The sequence below is a fragment of the Bos grunniens genome, chromosome 16 (genome assembly GCF_055505025.1).
Source record: "Bos grunniens cultivar Pamir isolate PY7600 chromosome 16, Bosgru_T2T1.0, whole genome shotgun sequence".
Classification (NCBI taxonomy): domain Eukaryota; kingdom Metazoa; phylum Chordata; class Mammalia; order Artiodactyla; family Bovidae; genus Bos; species Bos grunniens.
This window is the reverse complement of record NC_141180.1, coordinates 17,261,894-17,276,617: the sequence shown is the minus strand read 5'-3', so window position 1 is coordinate 17,276,617 and position 14,724 is coordinate 17,261,894. Positions and strand designations below refer to the sequence as shown.

Sequence of the window (14,724 nt, the reverse complement as noted above, 5' to 3'; positions counted from 1 at the left end):
TTGCTCCTGGCAAGAGTGACCGGCTTAACCCAGTCTGTCTAAGGAGCTCTGTTAGAGAATGGGAGGGTAGGGTTATGACAGGCAGACAGCGCCTTTTCTGCCCTGGGGTGTCCTGCACTTCCCAGCAAGACTCATGGCTCAGGATGGCCGGCTGGGAGGGCCAGTTAGAGCGGCTCTCTCTTACCTGTCTGGTGGAGGGCAGTGCAGCTGGGAAGGTTTGTCTGGTGCTGGTCCCAGCTGGGCATGGCTCGGTGAAGCCCTGAGTGACCGAGTCAGCCACTTCCTGGTACATGGGAGAGGGCTGCCGAGGGGCGGCTCACCTCACCTCGGGGGGTGGGGTGGGGGTGCCCCTAGCAGGGCGGCTGTAACATGCAGCTCCCGCTGGCTCCTCACCCGCCTGCGGGGCTTTGCATCTCATGAACTGGGAAGGCAGCGAGCGCCGGGGGAAAGGGGTGGGGAAGCGGAGGGAGGGGAGGGGGCACTCTGACAGATGATGCGCGCTGCCACGCAGAGTCGGGGGAGGACCGCAGACTCAAGCAGGATGGCACTGCCTATGAGGCTCTCCTGCTGACAGCGAGCTCACTGGCAGCTGCCTCCGAGGGGCCAATGCACTGCAGAAGGCAGGGAGAAGCAGAGCCCACAGGGGTCTGAGGTTGGAAGTGGGGGCAGAGGGGGTCCCTCAGGGTTGCACAGCGGGGAAGCGGGTGAAACAGGGTAACTGGCCTCAGGAGAGAGAGGAGAACCTGCCTCGGCTCAAAAACAGACCGGGATGGGCGCAAAAGACAAAGGCTCAGCCTCAAAGAGGTCTCTCCTGCCATAGCCAACAAGCAAGGATGCTCTGGCTTTAGGAATTTGGAATGGCTGGGCAAAGTAGAGGAAGCCCAGTTCTAACTTTCTCAATGAGGATTAAAAATCAGCCAGGGAAGAGCGTAATGCATGAAACGTTTCGTGTTATTTGCCACTCCACACCACAGGCCAGCCTGGGTGCCCCTCGGTCAGCTGCCCAACCTGTGATGGGGATGTGGTGGCAAGAACAAGGAGCAAGAGAGAGGGCTGGGAGGGGACAGAGAGAACATGTCATGTGATGCTTCTGTCTGTAAAGTTCCATTTGGATGATCAGGAGAAAAACCTTTTGGACAGCTTGGGCCAGTGCCTGGAGCAGCTTCTGAGCATCAGGGATAAATAACCGTTGGCATCGGATTCTAGAGTCTACGAGACCTGCCGCCCCCACGTGGGCAGCAGGTTCACCACACAGGCCCTGGAGCTGACAATCATCGGCTCTATTTACAAGCACAGCCAGAGAAAGAGGCTGACAGGGAAACAAATAAACAAACAGCAAAGCCAGAAAAGACCAGAGGAAGTGCAGCTGGGGAGACTCGACGAGCACAGCTAATGAAGGGAAAGAGATCTCAGATGAGGACCTTCTCCGGAGGGCAGGGAGGGGGATATAGGGGCCAAGAACTGCGATGGGTTTCCAGGGACCCGTCCTCCCGCTACAAGCCAGTTCCTTTCCTTCAGGCCGGCTTCCACACACCCTGACCAGCGCCGCCCCAGATGACCCCCAGGGGACAGCTGCTCTCGTTAGGACAGTGCCACTGTGATCGGTCATGATCACCAACCAGTTCACTGCAGCATCAGACATTGCCCCAATTCACAAAATCAGGTCAATTCAGCCAACAATCCTTGGCGCCGATTGTGCGTCATGGGGGTTGCAAACATGACTGAGACATCCTTGTCATGTCTCAGGTGATCCAGAGGAAAGAGAGCTTTAAGTAAGTGATGCTAACTCATAGATAAGGGGGCTAAGGACTTCAAAGGGTGACACAGAAACGCTGGAGCAGGGAGAGACCAAGTCCACCAGGTCCTCTCCCAGGAAGCCTCATCTGACCTGCATGTTGAAGGTGACCAGTGGATTTTGACCCATGGAGTTTAGTGAGAGGAGAATCCAAGGCTGTGGAACAGCCTGGGCAAAGGCAAAGGGTCTAGAGGTGCCCCCAGCGGGTTGGGGAACAGTGAGCACTCTTTCAAGGGAGGCTGGAGTAGAAAGTAGAGTGTGATAGGAGGCCGCAGAGGAGGATGTAAATTAATGTGTGCATTGCAAACAGATAGTAAAAAAAAAGAAAAAAGAAAAAAGTTTAAACAAAGCAATGTTGGTCAAATCATTTGCATTATCAGATCCAGGTTTGAGGAGATGCTGAGTAGAGAAGGACTGGAGGAAAAAAGAATCTGCTGCCAAGGCAGGAGATGCAGTTTCCATCCCTTGGTCAGAAGGATCCCCTGGAGAAGGAAATGGCAACTGACTGAACTATTTCTGCCTGGAGAGTCCCATGGATAGAGGAGCCTGGTGGGCTATAGTCCACGGGGTGGCAAAGAGGTGGACACGACTGAGCAACTTAAAAACAACATCAACTAGGTGAAAGAGGATGGATAAATCAGAGATCAGCAGCAGTGCAACAACAGGCGTTAGGCTAAGTGAAACAAGTCAGATGGAGAAGAGTAAATACCATGTAATCTTATATGGAAGCTGAAAAATAAACAAACTCATAGATACAGAGAATAGATTGGTGAACAGATGGGGGGTTGAGTGAAATGGGTAAAGGGAGTCAAAATGTACAAACTTCTAGATATAATATAAACAAGCCAGGGGATATAATGTATACCATACACCATGGTGACAGTAGATTCATATTTTTAAAAATTTCATTGCAATATAATTGACATGTAACACTAGTTTCAAGCCTACAACATACTGATTCGATATTTGTTTGTATATCGAATGCACTGAGTCCACCGACTCGATGGACATGAGGTTGAGTAAGCTCTGGGAGCTAGTGATGGACAATGAAGCCTGTCTTCTGCATGCAGTCCATGGGGTCACAAAGAGTCAGACACGACTGAGCAACCGAACTGAACTGACTGATGGTGACAATAGTTAATGATGCTGTGTTGTATATTTGAAACTTGCTAAGAGAATAAGCCTTAAAAATTCTACTCACAAGAAAAAAAATGTTATGACTATGTGTGGTGATAGATTTAAACTAGACTTACTGTGCTAATCCGGAGAAGGCAATGGCACCCCACTCCAGTACTCTTGCCTGGAAAATCCCATGGACGGAGGAGCCTGGTGGGCTGCAGTCCATGGGGTCACTAAGAGTGGGACACGACTGAGTGACTTCACTTTCACTTTTCACTTTCATGCATTGGAGAAGGCAATGGCAACCCACTCCAGTGTTCTTGCCTGGAGAATCCCAGGGACGGGGGAGCCTGGTGGGCTGCCGTCTATGGAGTCGCACAGAGTCAGACACGACTGCAGCGACTTAGCAGCAGCAGCAGCAGCTGTGCTCATCAACTCACAATTCATACAAATATCGAATCACTATGCTGTGCATCTGAAGCTAGTGTTACATGTCAATTACATTGCAATGAAATTTTTTAAAATATGGATCTATTTAGCAAAAAGATCGATAAAAGAGTTCATAACCTTCTCAAGATTTTTTTTCCTTCTGAATCTCAGATTTTGCATGATTGAATAGCAATTTATGAGAACAATGAATCACATTTGCATTCAAAATATAACCCTTTTCTCTTGGGTGTCCTTTCTGCAAAGTTCCAATAGCATCTCCAACCTGCGAGGGATTTCTTCTATGATTGTATTACACTGATTAATTTCTCTAGGTTATTTGATATAAATATATTTACTTTGGTTGTAAAAAATAAATTTATATGGAACACTGGAGACAGTGGGGTCCACGGCCCTGCCACACTGCCAAACGCTGAGGGAAGAAATGTTTGGGCACATCGAAGTATACACTAGGCAAACGAGTTGGGAAGATTTTGCTTAGAGGATGGAACAAATAGGATGCAATAGAGGTTTTGAACGTACTTGCAAACTGGGGCTTGCTCTTTCTTGCTACTTTGGATTCCTATGGTCTTCATGTGAAGAGCTTACTGGATGAATAGAAACATGTGATCCAGTCACTACTACTGGTCCAGTCAACAGCCAGTCAACTATCAGTCAGGTGAGGTCATAGTAGACAGTAGATAATCCATAGTAGATAATCCAGCCATCATCCAACCCACAGCAGACTTGATACATGAACAAGCCCAACCAAGGTTGACTAAACTGCACAAACCTGAAGGATTGCCCAGCTGACCCATGTAATTATGACCCAATAAAGGATTTTTGTTTTAAGCCATTTTGCTTTAGTTTTAGGATATTACGTTACACAGCAAAAGCTCACTCATACATCATGGAGTAGCCCAGATTTCAAACCCATTCTGGGTGTTTCCAGCTCCTTTCCTTGCACATCAGCCAATTTTAATGTATCTACTATCCCAACTTCATTTCTAATATTAATGAATAAAATTGACATTGGCCACTAATGAAACCCAGGTTTTATGACAAAGGTGATTTGTGTTGGTCTCTTCTGAAACCTTCATCAACCATTTTTTTACCTCAGATCAGTTAATTTTTTTCTTGAATATAATAAGTATGTTAATTTACTCACCTATCATGACATAGTCCATTCCCTGAGCGTAGCTTTGGAAGTTAACTTCTTGCCAGCTATTCAATATTTTGTCCAAATGTCTAATTGTCTCACAGGGATTGCTTGCTCTTAGAGAGCAAGGAGGGGCTTCCCACGTGGCCCTAGTGATAAAGAACCCGCCTGCCAATGCAGGAGACATAAAGAGCGGTGGGTTCAATCCCTGAGTTGGGAAGATCCCCTGGAGGAGGGCATGGCAACCTACTCCAATATGCTTGCCTAGAGAATCCCTCAAAGGAACCCGGTGGGGTACAGTCCATAGGGTTGCAACGAGTCAGACATGACTGAGGTGACTTAGCACACTCGCACAGAGAGCAAGGAGTCATCCTTCTGTATCTTTTACACTTCCTAGTGTAGCCTTTAAGTGATTTCCAGACGGGTAAATCATGGTCCTGGTAAATTTATAAAATTCCCAGGCAGCAACCATAGGATCATCAATCTTTATTTTTCCAAAGAAGAACATTAAAAGTGGTTATCTGCTATTACCATTATTTTAAAAAATAATCTTACTGCCAAAAAAGTATGAAGGACATCATCTTAGAATGAAGGATTCTTCCCATGAAAGCCCAATTGGAAACCTTTAATCCACTTTTAGGTACTTAGAAACTGATATAAAGAAATATATACACACATACACATGTATACACACAAGTACACACGCATGCATACACACACTGGATTATTAGTTTTTTCTCTCATTTTTTGTGGTGAGTGATAACTGTACCTTTGACTGGATACAGTCAAAGATGGATTGGGCTTTCCAAGTGGTAAAGAATCTGCCTGCCAATGCATGAGATGCATGAGACACAGGTTCAATCTCTGGGTTGGGAAGATCCCCTGGATGAGGAAATGGCAAACTGTTCTAGTATTCTTGCCTGAAAAATTCCATGGACAGAGGAGCCTGGCATGCTACAGTCCATGAGGTCACAAGAGTTGGACACAACTGAGCAACTGAACACACATGCATGCATAAATGGGTTGTATTTGAAACCTACAGATGGGCTGCATCATTGCAACATGAAACAAAGAGTAGAATAATAAAAGGCCATAATCAGAGAAGGTGTTTGACAAGAACACCTAGGAGCTACCTCAGCATTCATTGTTGTTGTTGTTGTTGTTCAGTCACTCAGTCGTGTCTGACTCTTTGAGACCCCATGGACTGCAGCACACCAGGCTTCCCTGTTCTTCGCCATCTCCCAGAGTTTGCTCAAACTCATGTCCATTGAGTCGGTGATGCCATCCAACCATCTCATCCTCTGTCATCTCCTTCTCTTCCTGCCTTCAATCCTTCTATCTTTTCCAGCATCAGGGTCTTTTCCAAAGAGTCGGCTCTTTAAACCAGGTGGCCCAAGTACTGGAGCTTCAGCGTCAGCGTCAGTCCCTCCAATGAATATTCAAGGACTGATTTCCTTTAGGATTGACTTGATCTCCTTGCTGTCCAAGGGACTCTCAAGAGTCTTCTCCAACACCACAGTTCAAAAGCATCAAGTCTTCAGCATCCATTATCTTTGCTAAAGGGATTAGTCCTTTTCCATATTCACTCTGGAAACCTGCCCAGGAGCAGGTCCCAACCCCTCCCATCACTGCAGTAGATCCCAGTGAGATACATTTGCAACATCACAAAAATAAACATGCAATAACTAGCCACAATTCACATTTTACAGAGCACTTTGAAGGCAAACAAACTTTCCTACATTTCAGTTCACTCAGCACTGTGCAGCTCTTGGAGCTCAGGAATCCTATCTGAATTTTGAGCAACTGCAAAACTACCTACAATCATTCTTGAACGGCCATTTAAGACAGCATTTGTTACATCCCAGACTAATATCTGACATGAGTATCCTGGGACCCAGATATGGTCCATAGGCTTTGCAGAAGTCAAAGAAAGAATAAGAGAGTTCTAGCCTGAACAGAGGGGCTTCCCCTGTAGCTCGGTGGTAAGGAATCCACCTGCCAGTACAGGAGATGCAGGTTCGATTCCTGGGTTGGGAAGATCCCCTGGAGAAGGAAATGGCAACCCACTCCAGTATTCTTGCCTGGGAAATCCCATGGGCAGAGGAGCCTGGAGGGCTCCTCCCATGTAATTATTATTACAAATAATTAGACATGACTGAGCAACAAAACAACAGCTTGAATAGAAGAGACATTTCAGTCCACACTCAGCCCTTTTGGAGGTAAATATCAGAACCCATTACAGGTTGATGTACATAAGCACATGCTTAAGATGAATGTTTAGTAAATTGTTTACATACATAACGTGGTAGATATAGAATTTCAAAACTTATATAGGATCGTGCCCATATATCTGCCCACTTATGAGCATGTACACCCATTCAGTTCAGTTCAGTCGCTCAGTCGTGTCCGACTCTTCGCGACCCCATGAATCGCAGCACGCCAGGCCTCCCTGTCCATCACCAACTCCCGGAGTTCACTCAGACTCACTTCCATCGAGTCAGTGATGCCATCCAGCCATCTCATCCTCTGTCGTCCCCTTCTCTTCCTGCCCCCAATCCCTCCCAGCATCAGAGTCTTTTCCAATGAGTCAACTCTTCGCCTGAGATGACCATATATGGTGCTTAATATAAAATCCATTGAAAGGATGAATGAAAGAACAAGTGAAATTTCTACTAGAAAGAGGATTTACTTATTAATTTAATCAATTTTTATTTATTTAGCACTTGCTAGGATCAGGCATTATGCTAAGGATACCAATGTTAGGCATACTTCTATAAACAAAGCAATCTTGGTTGCTTGTCTTGGGTTTCATTCTCCCTACCCTGCCTCTGTCCCTGTATCAAAACTTATCTAATTTAAGCATCTACCTGCTGTTTATGAAGTTAAGTCATGTATATTGCAAGGCCGTTCTCAACAATGACCCTCTGAGCCCATCTTTTGTTTTTGATCAGCTGTTGCTCCAAACCTAGTCTCTGTTACTCTAAGTACCCTTAGGTCTGATGCCCTAATTTCAATCCTGTATTTGGTCTTTGTCATCAGTTAGTTACTGCTGTGTAACAAGCCACTCAATATCTTAGCAACTTAAAATAATCACCATTGGTTATTTATTACGGATCTCTGAGTCATCTGGCTGGTTCTGATGATTTGGGCCAGACTTGGCTGATCTTGGTTAGGCTGGCGCATGAATCCAAAGTCAACTGGTGGGTCAGCAGGGCCTGGTTGGTCTAGGATGGTCTCACCAGCATGCCTGGCACTTGAAGGTCTATTGGCTGTGGTGAAGGACACATGTTGCTCATCAACCAGGTGGCTATCCAAGCTTTTCTTGGCAGAGGTAAGGTCCCAAGGAAAAGACCAGAAGTGCAAAGACCTCCTGAAGCCCAAACTTGGCACTGGTACAACCTTACTCTGCCATACTTTATTTGCCAAACCAAGAGTCCTAAGGCCAGAAGAGACTCAAGACTATAAACAGACACCACATTTGATGAGAAGGGCTGTAAAGTCACATCGTAAAGGTAAGAGTATAGGGAAAGGCTAAGGAATGGGGCTGTTTTTATGACAAATCTACCACATTCTTGGTATTTGAATTTATTTCTGGAATTTGAATCTTTGCTTTCCCTGATCTCAAACCTGGCTCACCTCTCTGAGGTTTTCATCTCTTCTGCCTCAGATCAGACTCTCCACTTAACTTCTAGCTCATTAGGAAGGCAACCCCTGAAGCCAGCCCCTTCTTAACAAGAGAGAAACTCAGACCCCTTCCATGAGTCAGTTCTCTTATTCTTAAGTAATCCTCCTCTTGTCATGAAAAAAAAAAAAAGAAAGAAAAAACCCTTAAGCTATTGCTAAAAATAGATATCTGAACCAGGCTGAACTCCAGCTGAAAACTGTAATCAAAATTCCGATACCCAGAGAGGGCAGACCACGTAAGAAGAACCTTTACAAAATGCTACCTTAACAAGGTTTATTCCTTGTTGAACAATAAAAATAAAATACTCTATTTTCTCAATTCTAAAACCCATTCTTGCTCACATTTTAACATGTCTGTAGCTAAGATGTCTTACAATCAGCAAGTATGTCTAATGTGCTAAGACTGGTAACCCCCCACTCCCACCAACGCCCCTCAAAAAATAGATATATTGAAACATGATTCCTTTTTCAATTGATGGATGAAGCCTTGTAACTGAGAAAGCGTTGCTGTGGGTCACCACCTTGTTTATGAAAATGATCCAAATGAAATCAGAGAAAAGTAAGGCCTGAGAACTGGTAGGGTTTCCAAAAAGTTCAGCGTGCTATTGTCTCTAATTAAGGGAATTAGAGGTACTACTGAAAAGGATGACACAAATTAACCAATTGTTTTTCTCACTTGACATTTGCTAGAATGACTAATGACACTGAAAGTGATGGATTTGAGTTCCCTGTCTCTCCTTTGCCCTGCCACCCTCTGGAACAGGGGCTGCTGGACAACAGAGAGGAGAAAAATATAAAATCACGGAGAAGAAGCCAAACCCATGAAAATCTACAAATGGGTGGATAGCCTTTGAATAAGGAGCTGCATCATCTGCTCGTTACATGGTTGTTTCTTTGTTTTTTGTTTGTTTGTTTAACTGTGTTTGTTATAGGAGTTAAGAGGGCAGACTCTGGAGCCAGGCTGCTTTGGTTTACATCCCAGCTCCACCAATTAAAAGCTGTGTGAGTTTAGGCAGGTGACTTAACCCTACTGTGCCTAAGTTGTTTTTGTTTTTAAATATTTATTTGGCTGTGCTGGGTCTTGCGGCATGCAGCATTGTTGCAGCATGAGAACACTTAGTCGTGGCATGCAGCATCTAGTTCCCTGACCAGGAATCGAACCTGGGCCCCCTGTATCGAGAGAACGGAGTCCTAGCCACTGGACAGCCAGAGAAGTCCCTGTGCCTCAGTTTTTATATCTATAAAACAGCTCTCACAAGTGGTTACACTTGCAGTAATGCCTGCCAGACATAAATGCTTAATAAAGTGATTATTATTATTACAATCTCCTTGAATTTTCCTGGAAGAGCAAATGATCCCTTCTCTCTGGAAAGCCAAAAAATATTTCCATAAAGTCCTAGAAGAAACCTAAGTCCTCCCTGATGTGTAATTATTTTCCCCCTAAAATTAAAGCCATATATACCTTTCCCCAAGATATCTCCTTTTTGTAGATGTAAAGAATCAGCAGTATTATTAGGTGAGGGTGAATCTGCTAACTGAGCAGACTCTTTTTCCAGTGTTCAAAGTTGCACCGGTTCTGAAAAAGAAAAGGACAGAGTCGTCCCAGCACTTGCCAGAGGGAAAGCGAAAAACCTTTTACAAAACAAGGCTAGATCCCTGCCATGCGGCTGTGTCCACAGAAACTCCCATACAGATCCCTGTGGGAGGCCCTTCTCCCTGCACTGCCACTTCCCAAAGCCAGATTCCTGCTTCGAGGACCCTGAGAATCGAAAGGGGATTCACAGAACCTGGGGATGGGGACGCGGGGAAAGTCCCCGGAGTGGCCTGCAGACTTGGGGCCTTCCTGGCAGCACAGATATCTCTATTCCGAGAGCCAAGAGGTCTGGAATCTAGAGAAATGAATCCCTTGAGGACTATAATGAATGCCGTGCTCCAGCAGAGTCGGCTCGGTTCAGCAGCTTGATTAATGACACGTGAGAGGACTCGAGGCAAATGTAATGGGAGAGCAAACCTTTGCAGGGTGCCTGCCCTGGATAAGATCCGGCGCCTCACACCCACCGAGGAAACCGCAGAGGGGCTTAGGAGAAACTCCTCCTGGAGCTGTGGGCCAAGGGCAAGGATCTGCCCTGGTCTGAGCTTCTGAGCCCTGAGTGCCTGCATGCCCTGAGAGCCAGCCAAGAGGAGGAAGGCCTCCATCTGCTCCTACCCAAGTCTCCGCTCCAGCGAGGGGGTCCCTCAGCTGCCAGGCTGGTCCTGCCCGCCTATTGGCTGACACATTTTTCAAAGCTGTTCTCAAAGGCTTTGATGAACCGGCTGTTGCTGGGCAGCAGCTGAAGTCATTTGCCCTGGAAAATGGAAGGAAGCAGGTGTAACCGCTCACCCCAACCCGACCCTCAAAAACACCCTCCCCACACACACTCTACAAATCATCGCGTCACTTTGTCCCTGTGTATTTTAATAAGCACACTAATCTCTGACCCCTTAGCATTTCTGCCCTAAAATGTAACCAAGAGCATCACTCTTCGGCTTCCCCTTTGAGAGAAAGAGGTGCCAGTCCTGGGCAATATTCTAGCCAAGACCCGAGGTCCCTCTTCAGGAGAAGTCTGCCTACAGAAGATGCAAGATGCCTCTCTCACCCTCTAAGTTCCGTGTGTGTATGTACGTTTGGTCACTCAGTCATGTCCAGCTCCTTAGAACCACATGAACTGTAGCCCACCAGGCTCCTCTGTCCATGGGATTCTCCAAGCAAGCATACTGGAGTGGGCAGCCATTCCTTTTTCCAGGGGATCTTCCCGACCCAGGGGTCAAACCCATGTCTTCTTCATTGGAGGCAGATTCTTTGCCATCTGAGCCACCAGCCTCCATAAAACAGCAGCATTCCTGGATCCAGAAGTGTCTCAGGAAGACTGAATACTTTTTATTCGGTTTCTCATTTTATCAAGTACGAAAAAACTGAAATAGCACTTCACCTAAAAATTAATGAAATCTCTAATTTTTGTTAACTGATGTAATTTTGTGTTTGAAAGTACTTTGAATTGAAATTTTATCACTTGAAAGGGCTCTTTTCCACTCATCTTCTTTGATCACCACAACAATCCAGTAAGTTAAGCAAATAACTTGGAGGAAATTGATACATCAGAAGAAAACGAAATTATCTAAGAATTTATTGTGAGTAATACAGCAGAGCTGGGATTCATATTCAAGTTTTCCCAGTCCCAGTCAAATATTCTTTCCAATCCTCCCCATTCTAATAAACAAATTAATAAATATTGTGAATGTCAGAAATTTGTCATGTACATGTACTCAATTTTCCTGAAAATCTATTAAATATATCCCACATGACTTTCAGGCCTCTTCTTCCCCCTATCTGTTGCTCTAACCCAAATAAGATGACAAATAAGTTTGACATTAGAGGCATAGAGTAGAAGAGTGGGAGTTCGAGCTGACTGACAAAAACAAACATTGGGTGTCTTTGAGCAGAATTATGTTGTCTTTGAGCTGTTATGTTATAATATTATAACAGCTGCATTTAGAAAACTTCACCCAGGTGTCAGAAGAAAAGGCAGATTTGAGTTATCACTTCTCTCGGGCCATCTTCCAATCTTCCCTTGCGACAACTGCAACTTTTTGCCCCTCTGGGTGTACCATAAAAGAGGTTCCTGCAACGCTTACATGGGAGGGAGTGACTGCTCCTCAGAGGAGCTAAGATTACAGGGTTGACCTCAAGAATACTCTTAGAAGCATTCCTCCTGTCTAGCAGCCTGGAAAATTGAATGTTACTTACAAAGGATCTTGACTTCCAGCTGAGGAGGGGGCAAAGTCTGGGTAAAATCAGAAAGCAGGACCCTCTATCTAAAGAGGCAGAGGCAGAGGTCTCCCCTTCAGAGTCCAGTCAACCTTTGAGCTGAAACCCTTGAGCTGTCTCTGTCCTTACATCCTTCCTGATCACTGCTGGTTTCTCCGCTTTTAAAGCTTTTGCCTTATATTTCATGTACTTGTTAGCAAAGGGACCAACCAGCTAACCTGGGAGAGAGTTAAAAGTCCAATCCTAAGTAAAATATTTACATTATCTGTGTCTTCCTAAATAAATAAATGTTACAGTTTTCTAGTGACTTCCTAAAGAAATTCAACTCTTCAGCTTTGTTACCTAACCCCTTTGATAATCATGATAGGAATTTCAGACCAGGTTAAAGGAATGGATCAATGGGAGATGACCCAATACTTTGAAGGAGATTAAAAACTTTTGTCCCTTGATTTACACCAAATAGACAGCCAGCTAACATTAGAGCACAGTCCACTAAGCGCAAGTCCATGGCCGGTAAGTTACCTGTGCTAAATGGGAGTGCACCGGGTCATCGGAATGTGCAGGTCCAGGACAAAGGGCAGGAGCACTTGTTTCCAGCAAGTTCATCCATGCACTCACCTGTTCATTCATTCATTGTCAGTACCTGTCAAGTGCCATGCCCTCTGCAAGGCTGGACAAGATAGAGGGGTTCTGAATGGTCCAGACTGAGTCTCCAATTCCCAGTCAGAGCCCTGACCTTGCCCTCCAGGCTTCAACCTCTGCAGAGCATCCTCTGAAGGGGGAGGGGCACTTTGTCCTACAACCCAAATTTCTGTGAGAGATGCTTGGGTGGTAGCAAAGGCATAAACCAGAACTGCTCCCTGGAGGCTGGCGAAGTTTTATCGTCCCCAGAGGAGATGACACTAGTCTAGATAACAAACTGCTCTGGTCTCACAAACCCTACCTGCCAACCACTCCCCACGCCCCAACCCTGAGAGAACCCGATAAGACAGAAAACAGAATTAGGGCTTGTGGAGGGGAAGACGAAACATAAATTGGCATAGACTTCAGCTAAGAAAAATGCTATCCCTTTCATTTTTGTGTCTTTTGACTCCACACAACTCCAGGGTTTTTCTAACTTTATTTTCTCCTGATCCATGATCACAGCATCCTCCACCTTCCCACTCTGTCCTGAAGTGGAAATACAGAACCAATATCAGCTCTAACCTGATTATCTGTAAAAATTGGGCCAGCGCAGGGTCAGGGATAATAAACGCAGGCAATTTGGAAAAACCATTTAAATTTGCCTTTGGCCTACATTTGTTTGTGTGTGTGCGCTTTGCAGTAGATTTACCTTCCTAATTACGTTTTGTTTGCATTTCCTCAGCACACATTGACTGGGAAGTCAGGGCGGGGTTCAGAGAGTGGGCCAAGTGTTGAGAAAAGCAGGCTTGAGATTAAAATTTGTAGAAGTTAAGCCACAAATTGCATCATTCATTTAACAAATATTTATTGAGCAGCAACAAACGGTGGCACACAGCTCTTGGTTTTGCAGGAGTTAGAAAGAAAGTGTGAGAAACACGGTCTGCCTTAAAGAAGCTTGCCATCTTCTCAGGAAGGGTATATGCACATTTGGTGTTCATACAATTGAGATTTCACCGCAGCTTTAAATATGAGCCTAAATAGCACTGATTTTAACCCAAATTATCAGCAGACCCTAAATGGCTTTTGATCTAATGAGACTCAGATAAATAGGGATTCCTCCAGGAACTATACTATGATTTTCTTTGTTTCTCTGATTGCATAAAACACACATTTTTCAGCCTGTAGAAGACAGCAGAGGAATCACTTCCCAGGGTACACAGGCGTTCACAATAATGGGTTGGAGAGGTTTCCCCTTGAGACGGCGTGTCTGAATTTACTGATGAGTTAATCACTGAGGAAGCAAACATTCGATGTGTCACATGTCCTCAGTTCTGGCGCTTCCTGGCAGGCCCATCACAGTCACAGCCTTGCTTCTGGTTCACATTCCTAGGCCTGAAATCTGTGACACTGTCCCTCAAAGGACAGGCATGCGTGCTCATTCACTAAGTCATGTCTGAGTCTTAGTGACCCTATGGACTGTAGCCCAACAGGCCCCTCTGTCTAGGGGAATTTCCAGGCAAAAATACTGGAATGAGTTGCCATTTCCTTCTCCAGGGCATCTTCCTGACCCAGGGATCAAACCTGCATCTCCCGCATTGGCCAGCAGGTTCTTTACCGCCGAGATACCTGAGAAACCTTCAGTGGGCAGGAGCCTTCCCCAACTCAGTCATCCAGGGAAGAAAAGTGTGCCGACGTGGGGAAAGCAGTGAGGGGCAGGAGCCATGGTGGACCCACACGCAAAGTGGGACAAAACTGTGACTCCATAACACTAGCCCTCCACCCAGATTCTCCTAGGAAAACATATTCCTTTCTACCTGCTTGCTGCTGTTCCCATGATGGCCAGAGGAACTGGTAACGTGATTGTGTGTGCATGTCACTTGCTGGGTGGGAATCCCAGACCCATCCTCGCTGCCCCCACTCCTGGGAAAGCACCCTGGCTGTCCGTGGTCTGTTGTGGGAGAGACGGCAGCCCCCTGTTAGGGATGAGCGAGGGACTCTCAGAAGGCACCTCTTCCCAGGCTTACCTGGACATGGTCAGCAGCAAGGTCCGAGGCACCCAGCACAGAGGCTCACTTGTACACGTGCCAGCCAGGTGCCTCCTCACTGCAGGTG

The 14,724-nt window shown here is 45.7% G+C and overlaps 1 protein-coding gene across 7 annotated transcripts in view; it reads right to left on the bottom strand.

Moving 5' to 3' along the window:
• Positions 1–12,118, bottom strand: part of RGS8 (regulator of G protein signaling 8) — a 59,079-nt gene extending 46,961 nt beyond the window's left edge. Inside the window, exons 1-2 of one of the 7 annotated variants that reach the window (XM_086342399.1) lie at positions 10,390–10,898; positions 9,646–9,759 (exon numbers count right to left, since the gene is read on the bottom strand). The gene's annotated coding sequence lies outside the window, so the exon portion shown is untranslated. The other 6 variants (XM_086342400.1, XM_086342404.1, XM_086342398.1 and 3 more) reach the window with 6 other exon arrangements.
• Between the last annotated feature and the right edge of the window lie 2,606 nt (positions 12,119–14,724).